Source organism: Ursus maritimus, unplaced genomic scaffold (genome assembly GCF_017311325.1).
Source record: "Ursus maritimus isolate PB19 unplaced genomic scaffold, ASM1731132v1 scaffold_1, whole genome shotgun sequence".
Classification (NCBI taxonomy): Eukaryota; Metazoa; Chordata; class Mammalia; order Carnivora; family Ursidae; genus Ursus; species Ursus maritimus.
Window position 1 is genome coordinate 68,104,900 of NW_024423343.1, and position 21,910 is coordinate 68,126,809.

The 21,910-nt window shown below is 35.5% G+C and overlaps 1 protein-coding gene across 4 annotated transcripts in view; it reads right to left on the minus strand.

Moving 5' to 3' along the window:
* The window catches only part of TANK (TRAF family member associated NFKB activator), an 86,971-nt gene extending 65,474 nt beyond the window's left edge, over positions 1-21,497 (minus strand). Inside the window, exon 1 of one of the 4 annotated variants that reach the window (XM_040644580.1) lies at positions 21,383-21,497. The gene's annotated coding sequence lies outside the window, so the exon portion shown is untranslated. Of the gene's footprint in view, positions 1-6,703; positions 6,917-21,279 lie in introns of those variants that run through there. The other 3 variants (XM_040644579.1, XM_040644576.1, XM_040644586.1) reach the window with 3 other exon arrangements.
* Between the last annotated feature and the right edge of the window lie 413 nt (positions 21,498-21,910).

Here is a 21,910-nt window from a genome sequence, read left to right on the forward strand (position 1 = left end):
CCCCCCCCCCCCCCCCCCCCCCGCTGAGACTATTCTGTGTCTAGGTAAGCATTCTGCCAGGTTCATACTTGTGTTAAGGGGCCACTTTAAATCTAAAGTGGTTTCAGGATTGGGGCCGAGAGGGGGGAAGAGGAAATCACCTGGAGCTACCTCTTCCCAGAAAAGTCATCTGCTTTTCCAACCCCTTGGGATATGAATAATAAGCATTCACATTCTATTTCAGAAAAGTTGCCACTTTAGCAAAAGAAGAGGTAAATAGGTTAGTGGAAGATACACCCTGTGTTTTTTTAATTAAGCTCTGTGATCACCTCTTCACCCACAAAAATCATCAGAAGCAAAAAGCACAAGTCAATAACATAGTACATACCTTAAATAAAGGACATCTTCTGTCTTAGGGTAAATTTTTAAAGACACTCAAAAGTATGTGTGTTTTCCCCACTTAAAGAAAGGGAATGGAAAAGAACTGTCACTCCTAACACTTAGTTTTAATCATTTCCCACTTTTAAGAGAGTTCCCTAACATAAGCAGCCAATTCCCCAAAATGACAGTTTGCATTTCTGGTCTCTTTCCCATATACCCATAGCATGCTGCAATACAACTGTTAACTGTGTTGCAGTCAGGCACCTGAAACAATAGAAACTTAAATACCATTGATCCAGCAGTGTCAGAATTTAGATTGTGTATTTTTTCCATAAGCTGGTAGTAGGCTAAATGTATCAGGATAAACAAGGTAAGATGACCCCCCCCCCCCAATGATCAACCCAAAAGCTCCCCAGACCAGGTTCTCCATTTTGCTGGATGTTTTAACTTGGTGAAACTTTTTTGTGTTATCTTCTAAGAGTTAAAAGATTTCACAGCCAAAGACCACACCCATGTGTCTCAGCTTTGCCTTACTTCCTTTTTTTTTTTTTTTTTTTGGCCCAGTAGTATTTCTTTCTCTGAAACCGTTCATCAAATTCTGGCGTTGAAGTGCACAACCAAACAGTATAACACCAGAAGAGACATTGGGCATGGCATGTGATGTTCTACCCCAAGGTAAACAGAAACATGGCACTGCTCAGTTAGCTTGCTCAGCTTCCTAAGGGGTATTCTTTCCTGAGCAAGAGTCATGTTAAAATCTGGAGATGGGAGGGGGGGCAGAATGGGGTTTATGCAGTTTAAAATGGCTATTTAATATTAAAAATCTGTTTTCATAAATCATATAAAGTAGTGCTCTGCAGAATATTCTTGGATGGAGGAACTACAAGATCAAGTTTATATTCAGTACGAGGAGGTGTAAGAAAAGACTGTAGGAAGGAGGAGCCAATATTAAATTCCCTAGGATATGTGAGATTTTAACGTTTATGAAAAAGGAGATAAGGATTTTTAAAAGCCAAGAACCATTAATACCAAAGGAAAGGCAATTCTAGTTTAGAGATAGCAAATACATGAAATTACATTACAGGAAATGCCACATAACAAGTGGCTATGACTAATATAAGCATTTAAATACCCTATAAGAGCAGGTGATTTTATTCAAGTGATTTGAAATAATATATTATCTTGAAGAGACCGAAGTCCCTGATTTCTGTCCTTTTAAGCAAGCTACTCTCCCTAGCAAAATTACCTGGTTGTGTTTGTTCTGCTGCTCCAGAGAACAATTCTCTATACCTCACTTTATGCAAATATCTCAAAGATTCTTAGAACTTCAACTTCTTAAGTAACCATCAAAATGGAACTCATTGTTATTTTTCTTCATCCACTCAATTCCCAATAATTCCTTACTGAAATGACTTGAAAGACAGACCTTGTTTTCACAACCTATTTTTAATAGGCACTTTTTTTTTTCCAAAGCAAAAGTACTGGTAGTTAAGTGAAAGCTAATGCAGATCATCAGTGCTCAGTTTACTCTCATAATTTAGTACGGATAATTATTATCATAGAAAGTGTATCTCTGGATAAAAGGAAGAAAACTCAGCTTACTATACAGGACATTTCCCCTGTGAGATAAATATTATTTACTTCCCAAACTCTTTTTCTTTAGGAAAAAAAAAAAAGTCCCTTAAGAATTGTTTTTCTTGGTTGCACAACAATGTAAATACATTCAACACTACAAAACTGTACATTTAAAAATGATTATGATAGTAAATTTCATGTTTTATGTATTTCACCATAATTTTAAAAAGTTTTTATAGACTAGGGATTGAAAAACTATGACATATGTATTACATAGGTCCCAAAGGCTTGTTTTCAGTTGCAAAGGACCTGGTACCACTGTCTGTTCTGGTCCTCCTCAACTTTTTCAAATATTTCATCTAGTTCAAAAGACTTCGTACACTAATTAGCCATCTACCCACAAGGAATATTCTCTGCTATTCTTTTCTGAAGGTGACTCAGAATCTTGGTCCCAGACTATAAAGAAATTTTTGTTACCTATTCTAGGTAATAACCTCCTCTTTCCCTCTACCCATGACTGAAAACCACAGCAGCAAGGAGATGGGGGGGAAGGGGAATGGCAGCCACAACATAAATCCTACAGGAACCAGAAACCAAAACTTGGCCTGACATAATGAAACACAATCTAGGTGAAATTAAACAGTAATATACATGCTTATAAAGGTGTCAGAAAACAAACAAAATACCAAACAGTAGTTAACAGCTCATCAGTTAATGCATCACGTCAGAATAGTTAGAATAGTGAGGTTTTACATCACAGGCTACTTATTTTCATTTACCATTTACTTTTGGATAATGAATATGGCTTTAAAAAACATGCAGAAGAAGTCTTTTGTTGTTATACGGCACATTCCTAAATCATGTCAATAATTACTTTATCTAGACTGATACATGCTCAGTTAAAATCTTCAAATATGCAAGCATTCACATAATGCCTGCATCTCTCTGTAAATAACACTTATGAGTGTCTTGAAGTCCACAGTTCACAGACGTATACTGGTAAATTACATTACCTGCTTAAGGTCATATTCTTGAGTGATCAAAAATAATCCAAAATAATCATTTATAAAAGGTAGTAACTCTACCAAAGAGTACACAATACACATGTCACACATATATCTGGACTATGCTAATAATTTTCACTTCATATTAAATAAGTACAGGCATGCTAAGCTTGTGTATTTTTTTCACCTACTCATTTTAAAACTCTCTTATGGGAGTTGGCTACAGTAGAATGTTAGCTTGGTTAGTACCTCTAAAGAAAGAAAATTTCCCAACAAAATTGGGACACTAATGACAGCAAAGTGAAACTGATGCTTTCCCAGTTAAGTGTCATTCCTGGTTTCCCCCAGGCCAGAGAAGAACTTGCCCATGTAGATGCAACACCCTTTACTTTATAGTATAGTACAGTATAGTATAGTATAGTTTACTTTATAGTATAACTGGAGCGGAGAAAAGAAAGAACAGCAATACATTTTATTATCAGCCTCAGCCTACCTATAGCATCTTCTCTGACCATGAAAAAAAAGAGGTGGGAGGAGGGAAGAGAAATGACCAGGATCAACACAGAAGTTCTTTATTTTCAATATATTGGTGTTTTAGACTCTTCCATTTATTTGGATTTACTCTGAGGAGTTTTTGTTTGTTTGCTTTTTTTAAGTTCTGAGGCTTTTTGCTGAATATTGCTGCTATTTTAAGAACAATGTACTTTCAGGCCAACATGGTTTCATGAGTGAATTCTTTCAAACCTTCTAAGAATAGAGAGCTCTTATGCTGTTTAAACTAATTTCAGTGTAGAAAAAGCAGGAATTCTTCTCAGTTCTTTTTAGGAAACCATCATAACCCTGATATCAAACTCTGGCAAAGATAACACAGAAAATGATGACTACAGATGATACCCAATTACTGATTTTAAGTAAAAATGTTACCAAAAAGAAACCTATATGCTTAAATATGACACCATGACCAAGCGTAAGGTTGGTTCACAAACCGGAATTCAACTAAAATAACCTGACATCCTAATAGGTCAAAGTAAAGCACACAATATGTCATGACAGATGCCAAAAGCCATATGACAAAATTCAACTTTCACTCCTGATAAAAATGTTTAGTTAAGTCGTAATGAAAATACATCATCTTAACCAGAAATATATAGGCCAAATGAACACTCAACATCTATTATTCAAATTGCTCTCAATGTGCTAGTCAATGTAAACACACACACACACACACACACACACACACACACACACACAAAACGTTGACCTAAAACCCATTCTCTGTGGGGTGTGTGGGTGGCTCAGTAAGTTAAGCATCTGACTCTTGATTTCAGCTTAGGTCATCATCTCACGGTCGTGAGACTGAGACCTGCTTCAGGCTCTGCACTGAGCATGAAGCCTGCTTAAGATTCTCTCTCTCTCCCCCTTTTCCCTCTTCCCTGCTTGCTCTCTCAAATAAAATAAAATAAAATAAAATAATCCATTCTCTGCAAAAATCCTAGTAAACTAGAAATACTAAAGACATTTCCTTGATAAACAGAATTTATTGGAAATTAATAGTAAACCCCTTATTTAATGATGACATAGTAAAAACATCCACAAACTAAGAAATAATATATGGATGGACAGAATCACTGTTATTACATATCACTGTGCTGGAGAAGCTAGCAATTCAATAAATTAAAAAAGGAAAAGAAGTATAAAGATAAGATTGTACTTAGATGACCTTTTCTAGAAAATTCAGGGGAAACAATTTATGAAAACTATTAAGTTTAGAAAGTTGGTCAGATATAGAATCACTCATCTAGATACCAGCCACAAAATATAGTGAATATAGTAGCTAAAACCTCCAAAAGAATTATTTTAATGAAACATGAGCAGTTTATACTTTAAATTTTACCTCAAAAAGAAAGCAATATTCGGGAAAATTTTGAAAAAGATAAATGAAGGACTTGCTTTATGAATTACTAAAAAATGCTATAATCAGGAGATTGTATATAGGAAGAGACAAATAGAACAAAGGAATAATAATAATATAATAATAATAATAATAAAAGACCCATGTATGCACGGAAATTTATTATAATAAGGTAGTATTCTAGTCAGGAAGAAATGATTTCAACAACTGATTTCAGGGAAAATGGCTAAATTCCTACCTTATATAATGTACAAAAATAATTTTCAGATATTCTAATGAGTAAAGCATAAAAAACTATAAAAGAATTAATAGACAATACAGGAAAATATTTTAATAATTTTTTGAGTGGGAACTGCGTTCTTAAGTGATAACAAACGTGGGCATTTTAAACCAAAAGACTGACAGTTCTTGAAAATATCTGCCATATACTTCACAAAGGATTAATATATCTGCACCCTAGTAAAATATAGATAAATAATTCTGAAGAATAATGGGCAAAATACATGGGCAGGTCACATTAAGAGATGGTTAACTACAATACGGTACATCCTGACAAGAATACCAAGCTGACGTTAAGATAAAGTAGAGCTATGTATGGCAAGACTTCCACCGTATATTCTTTTTTTGTCTGAAAATGCAGATAACAGAATTGTACGAATATATACTCTCACTTTCACAAGGAAACGAAATAACATGTTTATGCACATTTAAGAGTGATGTGGAAGGCCTTTGTGAAGTACTACGACTGGAGAGAAAACTGAGAAAAAAGTTTCATTTTCTCCATAAATTGTTGGCTTTATACATACATGGTCGTATCATTTTAGGGTTTCCCTCTCCTCCCAAATGATGAGAAAATAATTTTTCAACAGAATACAGAGCTTGCTTCTCTGCTACCCCTCGTTTGAAATGTGTATTCCACCACGGTAAGGAGGCAGATCATTTTATATTGCTTCGTTTTCATGTCACTTCACTCCTGTTACTACCATTTCTCCCTTTGGACAACTCGTCAAAGCATCAGAGAGAGAAAGGACACTTGACATAGCAAGGCTGTTCAATTTTTGCTTGTTACAGTGCAACAAGGGAAATACACCTACTCTTTGGTTTGAGTATCTTCCCCCTACTTTCTTCACTTCTTGACAAGCAGAGCTTTTTAGACCTATAACTCAGTTGCTACTCATTTTATACCGGAGTTGAGACCCTACCTAACGCCTGGGTTCCAACTGGGGGTAGGGTTTGCTTTTTGCTTTTCCCGCCTCGCCCACCCATTCTCTCCGTGACCCTACGGGAAGTTACCCCACTTCTCACTGACACGGCTATGATGACACCCCACAGGAAAGCTGAGAGCGGAATTGCGCAACAACCTTGGGAAGAACAACAGAAAGACCTCTTTTAAAAAGTTGTCGAAAGAATAACCACGACAGTACTAGCTTCCGGAAGACAACCCTTGCCCCGAAAGGAGTCTGGGACACTCGTGACGGGGCCCACTGCTCACCCTGACATCGCAAGCCCTGCCTCCCCTCTTTCCCGGCGAAGAAGTCAAGTGCCCGCGAGCGCTGGACGCGGAGCTGGGCTGGAACCCTCCCCAGAGAGCGTCGAGGCGGGGAGAGCGTTGCTGCGCTGACGTCGCGGGCTCGGAAAGCCCCTCCCGGGTCCGCTCGGGGACGCACACCCAGGTGGTTTCCCTCCCACAACGTCCCTCTCCACTCTGAGAACTGGTCGTCTCCGCAGCTCCTCGGCTTCTTTCCCTGCGGCACCCGTACTGCCAGCGCACCGCCCTCGCTCACACACCCAAGTTCCCCGCCGTTGTGCTCGACGGGTTCCAACGGAACAACTCGTTCGCGAAGTTTCTTACCCACAGTTCAGGGATTCCGCGCCTGTCTCTCACGCCCCGGATCGGCGGCGCCCGGCCGAGTGAATCGACCGGAAGTTGTTTTCCGTTCCAGTTCAGAGGGCAGCGCCTGCGCGCGGAGCTTTTAACCCTTCACCTTCCACCCCGCCAGGCCAGACCGGACCCCTCCCGTACCACCCACTCACGCCCCGACCCGCTCCGCCTCGCCCCGACCCGCCCCCTACCCAAACCCCGCCCATCCAAGCCCCGCCCCGACCCGCCGGGAAAAGTACAGCTGCGGAAAGTCAATAATGTCAAGGTTAAAGGTCACCTGAGGGCCTTGGGGAGACTTTTTCCTAAACAGAAAATAGCCAGGTCTAACATCACCCTGTATGGGAGTTAGCCTACACAAGACTCATCACAGACGCTTGTTAAAGATCTAGATTTACCAGTTCACCCCTAGAGATCTTAGAGTTCAGAGCAACTCCTGCATTTTTGTCGGATGCTCCTGTGAATGTGATGAAGGTGGTTAAAGTCCACATTGTGGAACACCACACACACACACACACACACACACACACACACACACACGCCCCCGCTTAGTTTTTCCCCATTTGTAATACTTTTCACTAAATATACTTGCTAAAGTCGAGTGGTTGCTAGATACAAGTAGACCTTCACAGAAAATTCTCATGACTTAAGACTTCCCCATTATTCCATTTCCTAGCAGTCCTTGAATATTCTCCAAGGTAGAAATTTTAAACAGATACCTCTAGAAGTGCTTGAACTCTCAGTTTTAGTTCTTATACTTCCTGGCTCGGGCAAGTTGCTTAACCTAATGAACCTTAATTTTTTACCTAACAAATGGAGACAGTGATAACCCGCTTCACTGGATGGATGATTGTGAGGATCAATCCAATAATGAAAGCAGAAGCACATGGTAAATTTTAGAATGCTCTTCAAATGAAAGATATTGTCCAGAGTCACTCATGTCAGGCTGGCTCCTTGCCACCACAATTTTCCCTCGGATTCCTCGCATGAAAACATAACAGTCAAATCCACAACACATGTGGAGTCCTCCTGAGGGCATTGAAGTCTAGGACTTTCCACGTTGACTGGAGCATGATTGCATCTGGCTGAATGCATGTAGCACTTTCAGAAGCTTCCATAGTAATGACCTATTTTATTTATTTCACTAAAAAATATTTTTAAAAATCTCGCCACTTTTGCACATATCTGACATGGGTTGATAGTGTTTGAAAAAGACCTCATCAACAAGCACAAACATACTAAGGACATTGAAGTAATAGTTTGATAGCCTGGATTAAAATAGCCGTGAATACTGTATGTTGTTATCAGGCACAGCCTGCTCTAGAACATAGCTTTATATCCATAGATTTGACAAACTTTCTTTCTTGGTGATCTTGGCCAACCCATGCCTGATTAAATCTTCAGTCAATGATTCTTTCTTCATCCTGAAAGATTCAAGCCTAGCTCTGGAATTCTTGAGCTCCCTTTTTTCTGGTCATATAGTTCCATGTAACTTAGAAGCTGCTGTCTTCTCAGGGGAGCCCAGCATCTTGCTCCTCCTGGGATTGTATTTTTTCTCTTTAATATTGGGCTTACTTTCAAAAGTCAAAACCAAAACATATTGCAAAAAATGTTTAAACAGAAACTTCTCATATATAACATTGTGATCAGTTGAACAGTTTCTTATAATAAGTAATGGAGTTAAATATGATAGTAAAGCACTTTTTTAAAAAGAATTTTTTATAGCAGTTTTAGGTTTACAGCAAAATTGAGTGGGATGTATAGAGATTGCCCATATACTTCCTATCCAAACTTATGAAGAAGTCTCTTCCATTATCAACATCTTCCACCAGAGTAGTACATTTGTCACAACTGATGAATCTACATAAACATAACATTGTCTTCCAAAGTCCATAGTTTGCTTTAGGGTTCATCCTAGACAGATATACAATACCATGTATCCATCATTGTAGTATCATACTATACTAGAGTAGTTTCACTGGCCCGAAAATCCTCTGTGCTCTGCCTATTCATCCCTCCCACCCCCAGTCCCTGTCAACCACTCATCTTTTTACTGTCTCCATAGTTTTGCCTTTTCCAGAATGTCATATGGTTGGTATCAAAAAGTATGTAGCCTTTTCAGATTGAATTCTTTCACTTAGTAACATACATTTCAGTTTCCTCCATGTCTTTTCATGGGTTGGTAGCTTATTTCCTTTTATTACTGAATAATATTCCATTGTCTGGATGTACCACAGTTTATTGATCCATTAACCTACTGAGGGACATCTTGGTTGCTTCCAATTATTGGCGATTATAAATAGAGCTGCTATAACATTAGTGTGCAGGCTTTTGTGTGGACATAAGTTTTCATCTCCTTTGGGTAAATACCAAGGAGTGGGATGGTTGGATCATATATATATTTATATGTTTAGCTTTGAAAGAAGCTGTCAAATTATCTTCCTAAAGTGACTGTACCATTTTATATGCCTACCAGCAATGAGTGACAGTTCCTGTTGCTCCACATCCCTGCCAGCATTTGATGTTGTCAGTGTTCTAGATTTTGGCCATTCTAACAGGCATGTAGTATATCTCATTGTTTTAGTTTTCACTTCCCAGATGACATATGATGTGGAACATCTTTTCATATGGTTATTTGCCATCTATCTGTATATCTTCTCTGGTGAGATATCCGTTAAGGTCTTTGGCCCATTTAAATTTGTGTTCTTTGATTTCTTGTTGAATTTTAAGAGTTTTGTGTATTTTGTCTAACGGTCCTTTATCAGATGTATCTTTTGCAAATATTTTCTTCCAATCTGTGGTTCTTTTCATTCTCTTGACAGTGTCTTTTGTAGAGCAGAATTTTTTTTATTTTAATGAAGTCCAACTCACCCAACTTTTGAGCAAATTGAAAGAGCTCCTTTGATAATTTCTATTTGAAATAGTGGAATTTAATAATACACCCAGAATCTAAAACTAAATGCATAAGCATTTTGAATGTGGAGGTGTTAAGAGCTTTGAATAAGGAATAAAAAAATTAAACATACACATTTCTTAAATATATATATTTCTTTCTTTTGAATCCCATGATGTTGTAGTCATAAAATGAAATGGCTGCATATTTCACCAGTGTGTGAAACTTGCATGAATGCTGGGGTACAGAGATGAATTTTGGGCTAAGATAATGTCAAACATTTTCCTTTTTCTATAATGATGATGAATTTTTTAGAACTGACATACAGTATGTTTTATTAAGTTTAGGAATTGAGTTGAGACATTTATTTGAGGATTAGTCCTTTAAAAGAATGACATAATTTCACTTCAATTTTCCTCTACTCATATTATATTTGTATACCTTAGGTTAGCAAGCAGCACTATGGGGTAGAATGGGATGAAAATGAGAACTGCAGGCTCATTAAAAATATTTTAGGTTCTATTTTCAAAACTGCTTAATATTTTACTGAGCACTCTGAATATAAATCTAGGGATAAGGAAAGCTGCCAGCATAAACACTTACTACAACTTGGAATGTCAGGTATGCATCAATGATCTCCGTCAAGTCTTTGATGTGAAGTTTCACTATTAATAGAATCTGGTTGACTTCCGATTTAGGATGACATCTGGACTAGCTGTTTGTGTCTCAGACTCTAAATTAAATGCCTAATAAAGAATCAGAAAAATATGAGAACTCGTAACAGCATTGAAAGGAAGAATAGATGGCTGAGCAGGCTCTGCCCTATACAGAGCACCCAGCTGACAGCAGTGGTCACTTGCCAAGCTTTGCCCTCTGGGGCTTGAATCTTCCCCAAAGGAGTGCCTTTTTCTAAGTCAGAAAAAAAAGCATCAATAAAGTAGCTGTAATCCTTTCGACAAGCATCCTAGTGACAAAATTTGACATGATTTCCAATCATTTCCAGAAACTGTGGGGCTGAAATGGACATAACCTTTGTTGCTTGAGAATGAGGAAATCTGCTGGCCTGAAGAACAGTAAAAATATGATCTGCCTCATGGCACCTGCTAGTGAATTGGGCAGTAACCCCACTACTATGTGTGACCTGCACATAGTATTTGACACCTCCTTGCCCCAACGTCCCTCCTTAGTACTTCTCTCTATTATCATTTTTGGAGCTATTGTTTGGAGTATACCAACACGATCCCAATGGTAGTGGATAAATGTGATGCTCTATATTTAAAGATATGTGAAGTTAATAAGGAAAGGGGATGAGCAGACAGAGCTGTGCGTTTGACTATCTCTAAGACTTTGATTTTTCGTATACGGTTCCTATCAAGGAAAAGACCAATGATTGTTTCTGATTAACCAGGAATTCTCCTCTTCATACTAAAATAACTAGGCAATAAGGGTAAGGGATCTCACCCCAGGTCAATATCTATAGTGACAAAATTAATAAATGTCAGCTTCAGGACCAAGACGTCCCTGTGACCTGTGCATGTCTTCTTATCTCTCAGCTCCATATCCCGTGCTGAGGAACTAATAGAAATCAGGCAGATAATGAGAAGAACCAAGGAAAATCCATACATCTGCTTAGTAAGGGCTACAGAGTGTCTGGAATGAGAAAATACAGGACAAAGCACACTTTGGAAAGATTATGTTGCATAAAGGAAGAAAACAGAGTTCTCAAAATGCAGAGAAAATGAAAACTTCAGAAAATGGTTTATCAGAAGCATAAGTAAATGGGAAAAATCTGCTTTGCATTTTCTGTGAAAAAAAAAAGATGTCATATTAGACAAGATATTAGATTGAGTAAGAAAAGGAAGGACCTAGTTAGGAGGCAGGGAGAAATAAAAATAGAGTTGGATAAGTTAAGGCTATAAGGACATAAAACATGCAATGGCAAAATTAAAATATTGTTTCAACATAATCAAGGATGGAATCAATACTGCAGAATATTAAATCAATGATTAGAATAAAAGCCTGCAAAATGCTCTCAAATGTCAATGTAAAGGACAAATAGAAGAAAACCATGAAATGGGATAGTGGAAAGAAAGTGCTCCAACGTCTTCCTGAAGAAGAGATCAGAGTAAATAGAACAGAAATAGCAACCAAAGATATATCAGAAGATATATCCAAAGCAATTGGAGATGAAAAGGACTCGATAAGTTTTAAAATGTATTAGTGAAAAGAGACCAAACACTTTGACATATCCATAAAAATTTTGATATGAAATGATTTATCAATTTATTTATTTATTAAGCAAGTATTTTGTGAGTGCTTGCTGTGTGCTAAAAATTAGGGATACAAAGATGACCAAGACACAGTCCTACTTTAAAAGAACTTAGTATCTGCTGTGGGTAATTTTTGAGAAGCAGGCAATTATTGCGCAATGTGGTATTACAATATTACAATAGGGGTCAGTATAGGGTACTTTGAAAACACAATGGAGTCCAGGCTTGAGAGGGTAAGGAAAGTTTTCCTATATGTAAGGTATGGAAAGAATTCAATAAGAAAACAGGAAGAAAATAATAAATTACTTGCAAAGAAAGAAAAATAGACTACCTTCAACATTAAACTTCAGAAGCTGATTAGAATAACATCTACAGTTACATGGGAAAGTTTTAACTTACAAAGTCTATACCCACCCAAGTTATCATTCACATAGGAAATGAAAACAAAGATATTCTTTGATACCTCAAGGTTCAGAAATATACCGCCCATTTCCTGAAATAGTTGAAGATACACTTCAGTTACTCAAGAAGGGAATCAAATTTTTTACAAGAGGAAAGGTAAAATTCTGAGATAAAAGAAATATTTGTAAGTATTGGAAATAACTATTGGATTAAGTGAAAATTTGGAACAAATATAATGAAGGTATTAAAGGTAATTGTGAAGATATAAGGTACAGGTATAAATAAATAATTTAATAATAATGTATTTTAAAATTCCTGTTCATATCAACAAAAACTCAAGTGGATGGAAGAGAGGTGGCAGGAAGTGAAAAGTTCTAATTTACTATTTTTCTTATCTTTTACTTATAGAAATAAAGAAAGGATAGATAGGATGTCATTCTAACTATGATAGCTAGACATACATTATTTTAGGTTTTGTTTTTTTTTAAAGTGAAGGTAAGTAACTACAATTAGAATTCAAAATTATATGTTTATTTATGTTTATTTTTGACATTCCCCATATAACAAAGATATAAAACTCTTTCTTCCTGACATTTAATCAGTCACCCATAAGGTAACTCATATGAGTACTCCTCTGCAACATTTCTTGCATGCATATACTTTCTGTCCTCATTGTTACACACTGTCTTCATTGCCATTCTCTGTCCCCCCTTGTTCAAGCCACCATTAATTCTTACGTATAGTACTAGCCTCCTAATGATTCTCCTCATTTTCTCCGGTCAAATTCTAAATGTTATACTCAATGAGCTCCAGTAAGATAAACTCAAAGAAATCTATACTGAAGTACATTATAATCAAACTGTTGAGAGCCACAAATGAAACAGTCCTGCAAGTGGTAAGAGCAAGGTGACTCATTATATACAAGAGATCCTCAGTGAGATTAACAACCAATTTTGTTTTGAAATCATGAAGTTCAGGAGGCAGTGGGATGACGTATTTAAAGTGCTAAAAAAAAAAAAGATGTCAATTATCGATCTGGCGAAACTATTCTTCAAAAATGAAGGAAAAATTAAGATGCTCTGAGATAATCAAAAGCTGAGGGAGTTCAGTGCTAGTAGACTTACTTATCCTATGAGAAATGATAAAGGGAGTCCTTTAGGCTCAAATAAAAGGCTACTAGACAATAATTCAAAGCATTACAAAGAAAAAATTTGACAAAGAATTACATTGATGAACATGAAAACAAGCATAATTGTATTTTTGGTTTGTAACTCCTCTTTTTATTTCTTATGATTTAAAAGACAAATGCTTTAAAAATTATAAAACTATATGTGTATAAAGATAAAGTCTGTGATTACAACAACATAAGGGAGGAACTAAGCTGTATAGGAGTAAAGCTTTTGTATATTATTGTAGCTAAGTAGGTATTAATTCAAATTGGATAGTTATAAATTTACATTGCTAATTGTAATCCCCACAGTAAGTACTAAAACAATATCTAATATATATATATTTATATATTTATATATATACACATACACACACAATGAGAAGGGAATAAAATGGTACAAAGCAAAGGATCAATTAAACACAAAAGAAGGCACTAACGTGAGAAATGAGGAACAGAAAAATTGTATAAGGCATACAGAAATCAAATAGCAAAATGGCAGAAGTAAATCCTTCCTTATCAGTAATTTCTTTAAATATAAATGAATTAACCTCTCTAATCAAAAGGCAAAACTTAGCAGAATGGATAATATAACATGATCAAACTATAGTCTTACTACAAGAGACTTACTTTAGACCCAAAAACACAACTAAGTTGAAAGTAAAATGATGGAAAAAAGATTTTCCATGCAGACAGTAACTGAAAGAAACATGGGATAGTTATATTAACACAAAATATCTTTCAAGTAAAAAACTGTTATAAGAGACAAAGAAAGACATTATATATTGACAAAAGAGTCACTAATAAAAAAGATATAACAATTATACACATTTACACATCAAACAATAGATCTCCCAAATATATAAAGCAAATATTGATAGAATTGAAAGGAGAAATAGACAGTACTACAATAACAGTTGGAGAATTTACTACACCACTTTTAATAATGGGTAGAAAAATAGAAGATCAAGAAAGAGAGAGGACTTGAATGATAGTGTAAATCAACTAGACCTAACAGACATGTATAGACCATTCCACCCAACAACAGCAAAATACACATTCTTCTTGAGTAGATATGGAACCTTCTCCAGGATAAACAAATGGTAGGCCACAAAAAAGTCTCAATATATATAAAAAGACTTAAGTCATACAAAGTATCTTTTCCAACCAAAGTGAAATGAAGCTAGACAGCAATAACAGAAGGAAAACTGGAAAATTCAAATATGTGCAAATTAAGCAACACATTTTTAAACAACTGATCAAAAGAGGAAATCACAAGGGAAATTAGATTTACTTAGAGATTAATGAAAACAAAATTATACCATACCAAACCTTATGGGATGAGTGAAAGCAGTGCTCAGAGAGAAATTAATAGTAATTAACATCTACATTAGAAAATAAGAAAGCTCTGAAATCAATAACCTAAATTTACACTTCAAGGAACTAGAAAAAGAAGAGCAAGCTAAACCCAAAGCTAGCAGAAGGAAGGAAATAATAAAGATTAGAGCAGAGATAAATGAAATAGACCAAAAAAAAAAAAAAAAAGAAAAAAGAAAATCAATGAAGTCTAAGTCAGTTCTTTGAGAAAATCTGCAAAATTAACAAAACTTTTCTAGACTTATAAGAAAAAAAGGAAGAGAATAATAAACAACTAAAATCAGAAATGGAAGTGGGGACATTGCTACCAATCAAACAGAAATAACATGGATTACAAGAGACTACTATGAATTATAAACCAACAAATAAGATAATCTAAGATATAGAAATACCTAGAAACACACAATGAAAACTAAATCAGAAGAAACAGAAAATCTGAACAGATCTATAACAAATAAAGAGATTGAATCAGTAATCAGAAACCTCCCAACAAAGAAAAGTACAGAACCAGATGGCTTCACTGGAGAATTCTACCAGACACTTAAAAAAGAATTAACACCAATCCTTCTCAAACTCAAAAAAATAGAGGTGGAGGGAATACTTCCTAACTCATTTTATGAAGCCAACATTACTGTGATATCAAAGTCAGACAAAAACTCCAGAAAAAAAGAGAACTAAAAACCAGTATTCTTTATGAATAAAGATTTAAAATTCCACAAAATGCTAGCAAACCAAATCCAACAGCATATTAAATAGATTATGCATCATGCAAGTGTGATCTATCCCTATTTAAAAAAATATATATATATATATTTCTTTTTTTTTAAGGTTGTATTTTTAAGTAATCTCTACACCCAACATGGGTCCCAAACTCACAACCCCAAGATCAAGAGTTGCATGCTCTACCAACGAAGCCAGCCAGGTGTGCCATGAGTAAAAATATTTCTATTTGCAGATGACATTATCTTATATGTAGAATATCCCAAAGAATCCACAAGGAGCTAGTAGAGCTAATAAATGAGATGGCAAAATTGTAGGATACAAGAGCAAAAATCAGTTGTGTTTCTATTCATCATCAATAAACAATCCAAAAAGGAAATTAAGAAAATAATTCCATTTATAATAGCATCCCCAAAATAAGATATCTAAGAATAAATTTAACCAAAGAGGTAAAACACTTGTGCATTGAAAACTACAAAACATTGCTGAAAGAAATGAAGAAAGATCTAAATAAATGGAAAGACATTGTGAGTTCTTAGATTGAAAGAACTAATATTGTTAAGATGACAATATTTCTCAAAATTGTCTACAGATTTAAGGTAATCTATATCAAAATTCCAGTGCCCCCCCTTTCTTTTGTCAGATATGTAAAAGCTGATCCTTAAATTCAGATGGAACTACAAGGGGCCTGAGTAGCCAAGAGAATACTGAAAAAGAAAAACAAAGTTGGAGGAGTCATACTTTCTAATTTCAAAACTTACTACAAAGCTCCAGTAACCAAAACAGTGTGCCATTAGCGTAAGGATAGACATATGATCAATGGACTAGAATTGAGAGTGAAGAATAAACCCATACATATTTGGTGAATTGATTTTTGACATGGGCACCAAGACTATTCAATGGAGAAAGAATAGTCTCTTTAACAAATGATGTTAAGACAACTTATAGCTGTAATCAAAAGAAAGAATGGGACCCTTTTCCTCACAGTATATATAAAAATTAACTCAAAATAGATCTAAGTGTAACAGCTAAAACTGTAAAACTCTTAGATAAAAACTTAGAGGTAAGTCATTATGACCTCGAAGTTGGCCATAGATTCTTAGATATGCTACCAAATAATGTACAAGAAAAAAAATAAATTTGACTTCGCAAAAATTAACAAAAAAATTGGACATTGAAAGACATCAAAGATATTATCAAAAGACAATCTACAGAATGGGAGAGGATATTTGCAGATCATATATTTGATAAGACTCTAAGAATCCAGACTATATAACGAACTCATAAAGCTCATCAGCAAAATGACAAACGACCTAACTTAGAAACAGGTAAAGGACTTACAGACATTTCTCCAAGGAGACTATACACATAGCCAACAGGCACATTAAAAGATGCTCGACATCATTAGTCATTAGGGAAATGTTAATCAAAATCACAATGAGGTACCACTTCACCTAAACTAAGATAGCAATAATAATAATAATAATAATAACGACAACAACAATGCAGAATAACAAGAGTTGACAAGAATGTGGAGAAATCAGAACTCTCATACATTTCTGGTGGGCATGTAAAATGGTTTGACAACTGGAAAACTATTTGGTTCTTCCTTAAAACATCAAACAGAATTACCATATGACGCACTATTCCACTGCTTGGTTTATTCCCAAGAAGAACTGAAAACAGGTATTCAAACAAATACGTATAAATACATGGTCATAGCAAAACTATTTACAAGAGCCATAAAGTGAAAATAGCCCAACTATCCTACTCAACAATAGACGAATGGATAAACAAATTGTTGTATATACATATAACAGAATATTGCTTGGCCATAAAAGGAATGTATGGATATAGCCTACAACATGGATGAATCTTGAAAACATTATGTTAAGTGAAAGAAACCAGTCAGAAAAAGTCACATATTATATGATTTCACTTATAGGAAATATCCAGAACAGGTACATCCATAAAGACAAAAGACAGATTGGCAGTTGCCAGGGGTTGAGGGGAGCAAGAAATGCAGAGCACCTGCTGAGCGGGCACAGGGTTTCCTTTTGGGGTGATACAGGTGTTTTGACACAGTATAGAGGTGGTGGTTGCACAACACTACGAATGGAATAAATGCTACTGAATTGTTCACTTTATCATGTTTAATTTTATGTTATGTGAATTTTACCTCAATTGTTTAAAAAGGGAAAGAAATAAGAAAATTGGATAAACTATGGACTGAGTTAGTAAAAGCATACTGGTTTTTATTCAATACTGGTTCCTTAATTGTAACACATGTACCATCCTAACGTAAGATGTTAATAATAGGGGAAACTATGTGATGAGGTGAGGCAGGGTGGTATATGGAAACTCACTGTTGTGTGTGCTCAATTTTTCTCTAAATCTAAAACTGTTCTAAACAAACAAAGCCTATTAACTGAAAAAAACTTGGTTGTCCTAAATAACTCTTGGATCAAAGAGGAAATAAAGCTACAATAAAAAACATGAAATAATGATGATGTGAAAGTGACCTAGCAAAAGTTGTAAGATGTAGTTAAAATGGTGCTCAGAAAATTCTTAGCTTTAAATAAATAAAAGAATAAAGAAAAAAAATAAGTGAACTAAGCATTTAACTCAAAAATTGAAAAAAAAAAAAGTAAAATACTATAGTCTAATAAGAGACATTAAGTAAACACTAATAAAGATGGGGTGCCTGGATGGCTCAGTTGGTTAAGCTTCCAACTCTTAATTTTGGCTCAGGTCATGATCTCAGGGTCCAGAGATCAAGCCCCACATCAGGCTCCCCACTCAGTGGGGAGTCTGCTTGAGATGCTCTCTCTCCCTCTCCCTCTGCCCTCTTAAATAAATAAATACATCTCAAAAAAAAAAAAAGAGAAAATACTGATAGAAATGAAAGCAAAAACTATTTTAAAAAGAGCTAATCATAAAATGATTAATCCAAGGGATAAATTCTTTGACATGTCCAATAAGGAAAAAAAAAGAGAGCAAAAACATTAAAGAATAAAACTAGTAGTGAAAAAGGTTATAGTTATATAGTTTTGGAGATGATAAAAAAGTACAAGAGAATACTGGGTGTGCTAATACTTTTGAAAAATTTGATGAAAAGGATCATTTATAAGCTACCTAAACTGCGTGAAAAAATAACATTAAACCCAACTAGATCAATTACAATAGAAAATATTGGAAAGCTTTTAAAGAATTACTTCGAAAAGTGGGTACCAAGGACAAACAGTGTGAAGATTTGCTCTTTAAACATTTCAAGGAGCAGCTAACTCTCATTAAACATTTTTAGAACATGGAAAACTTCGGTGTTTTTACCAAAAAATAAAAATACAAATGAATTTCACTTGTACAAATGAAAGCAAAAGTCCTCAACAAATTACAGATTTTTTTAGCATGCATTTTCTTAATATAAATTGGTGTAATAGTATTTAATTTGGACCCACATTTTGCGTACCGTTGTTGGTTATAACACAACCGTGGCTGGCAGCTAGCACAGTCATCAAAGGGAGAAAGCTTTTTTGCACAAAGCGTAGGAACAGCTGCTTTGTTTGAATATCTGGTTGCTCTGCCTGGATAGGGTTTCTTGGCTGTGCCACATTGTTTTCATTCTTTTCTGTTAATTTGAGTTGTGAACTGAATTGTGAAGCCAAAATAATAGAAAGGAGGCATCTGAGCATGTGGATTAAAGAGAGAATGAGGAAATGTGTAGGGTTGGTTTGGTTCATTTTGATCAACTAATTTATTATTTTAACTAGAGCAATAACTAAATATACTTTATAATTATAAACATACCTTTATTATGGAGGCATGATTTTTGATAACACAGAATTTTTAAATAAGGCAATTACTGCATTGTGTAACAGCAGAGCACTACATGCCTTAAAGTAGAAAAAAATCTTACAGTTATCTCTAATAATACCAGAAGACATTGAATATAGGTTAACATGAAGGCTTGATATACCTTTAGTAAAACAGAGCGAGGACTAGATTTGGTAGTTATTTGGTTTTTATGATAAATGTATTTATCTCAAACCAACAGCCATCATCATTCTTAATGTTAACCACTAGGGAAATTCCCACTGAGATCAGAACAAGAGAAGGTTAGCTGCTATGTCCTCTGTTATTAAACATTGTTCTAGAAGTTTTGGTGAGAAGAAAAAAAAAAGAGGAGAAAAAATTACATTTTTCTGAACTAGGCTTCACATGTGAATTACCTAAAGTAATTTGGAACAAATAGAGGATCAATATAATAGCTGGATACAAAATAAAAACATGAAATCAAGAACTTTTCTAAATGCTAGCAGTAATTTGTTAGAAAAAACAGTGGAAAGAATGTCCATATCCAAATAGCATCCCAACCCTATACACAAAGAAGATGAAATATATTGGAGTATATTTTATAATAAATAAAGAACCTATGGTGTTTCCCGGAGCCTTAATACATGGAGAGAAAAAATGTGTGCAGACAGGAAGTTTCTCTACTATAAGCATGATCATTTCCCTCTAATTAGTAAGTTCCATGAAATTCCAACCAGGACTTTTTGGGCAGAATTTAACAAATTGATTCAATATTTTCCATTGGCCATCTCTTTCATTGCCCGGATGTTGCTTTGGGGCCCTAACTAGCTGCTTGCAGGAACCTCAGTCAGGTCGGACCTAGTATACAGTCCCATGTCCCCCACTGCATGGAAGTAACTAATGTGTGCACCTGTGCATGAGTGGAAGTGCATCCTGGAAGGAATGAGAAGAATGGGGTGGGAGAGCGAGCAGAAGCGAGACCTTGGAATGACTTCTAAGCTTCTATGAATGACTTGCCTGCTCTGTGAACTTGGCCAAGTCATCTTCCTTTTCCCCCCATCACTCTGCACTTTGGAAAAGACATCTCAAAATACGATTTCAATATTGTAAGAGGGCAGAGCAGTGGTAACAGAGAGTCATAAAAAGAAAAGGAGTAATATGAATTCAGATGTGAGCCCTGGCTCCACCACTTACATAGCTGGAAGATCCTGTGACTGTTTTTCTCCAGCAGACATTCAGTAAACAGCAGCTCTTGGTGTTGGTAATGATTTTGCTGTTTAATCTTTTCAAACTATCAACTTTTCTTAGGATTATTCCTAAGAAAATACTACATAATCTTCAGTATTCATTTTTGATTGTGAAAATAAAGGCCAATTGGTACCAATAAGACTGGATTACTACCATGGTGAAAGCTTAAATGTTCTAAGATAGGAAATGCAATGTTGTCTGTAAGGTTAATGTTTTACTGTAAAAAATACTCATTTACGTGTATTTCTTAAGAGGTGAAAAAGTACTAACCTTGAGTTAATTTTTGAATGGACTGAATCAGGCCAGAATTGATCTTTAAAAATTTGGTCCCCCAAAAGTACAAATATATATAGGATTAGTTTATTGTTCAACCTAGTAAGTGATATACAACTTAATTATGCCAAATACATATCTTTTAAGTCTTATGTTATAAAAACCACTCATTGGAGAAGGCTTATATATTCCAGATATAAACTTAAAAATATCATTTCAAGTAGAGATGTAAATTGGATCTTAAAAGTTGAGAAGACTGTAAAAAGATCACAGTATTTAAAAATTTTCTTTAGTCTTGGTTAGGGACCCCATCTTTTAAAGGCCAAATTTCCAATTATGACAATAAATACAAAGACATTATTGAATCATGTCATAAATTACTCACTTTGCAGACGAAGAGTAGAACAAATCTGCAGCGCTTCAGTCTAAGACATCCAGGCCACCTTGCTAGGTTGAGAATTGGTAGGAACAACTAAAGTTTTGGTTACCTCTTCTCCAGGTTCTAAGTCCTCCTTCATAGACTGGCGCTCTTGAAAGACGTGGCCAGTTGCAGAGTCTGGAAGCTTTATCTGCAGGCTCTAGCAATGCTGCCCAAACCGTCCTGAGCTCTCTCTTGTGTTGAACTGGGAACTTCCACTGAGAAATCCCCTAAATTGAAGACTTCCTTATTTGTAGCTTTCAACAGCCAATCGTGGCAAGATATTGAAATGAAGCAAAGACTACCAGAAAATGTTCTGTAAACCACCCGTGACTACAGCGCTGACTTCCTTTTGAATCAAAGATACTTTTCTTGACTAGTTAGGGCATTTTAACAAAAGTCCAGAAATTGTAAACACAAAAATATTTTTGGATTAATCACATTTTCATGTAAGAAAATGTTAAAATCTGTTTGAAAAAATGGCTTTTTTTTAGCTTTTAAGAAGGCTTTTTTTTTTTTTTTTTTTTACTTAAGCAGTATATTTATAAACAGCAGGCAAAGACTAGATTTGAGCGTGGTTGCCTTTGCTTGAAAGCCT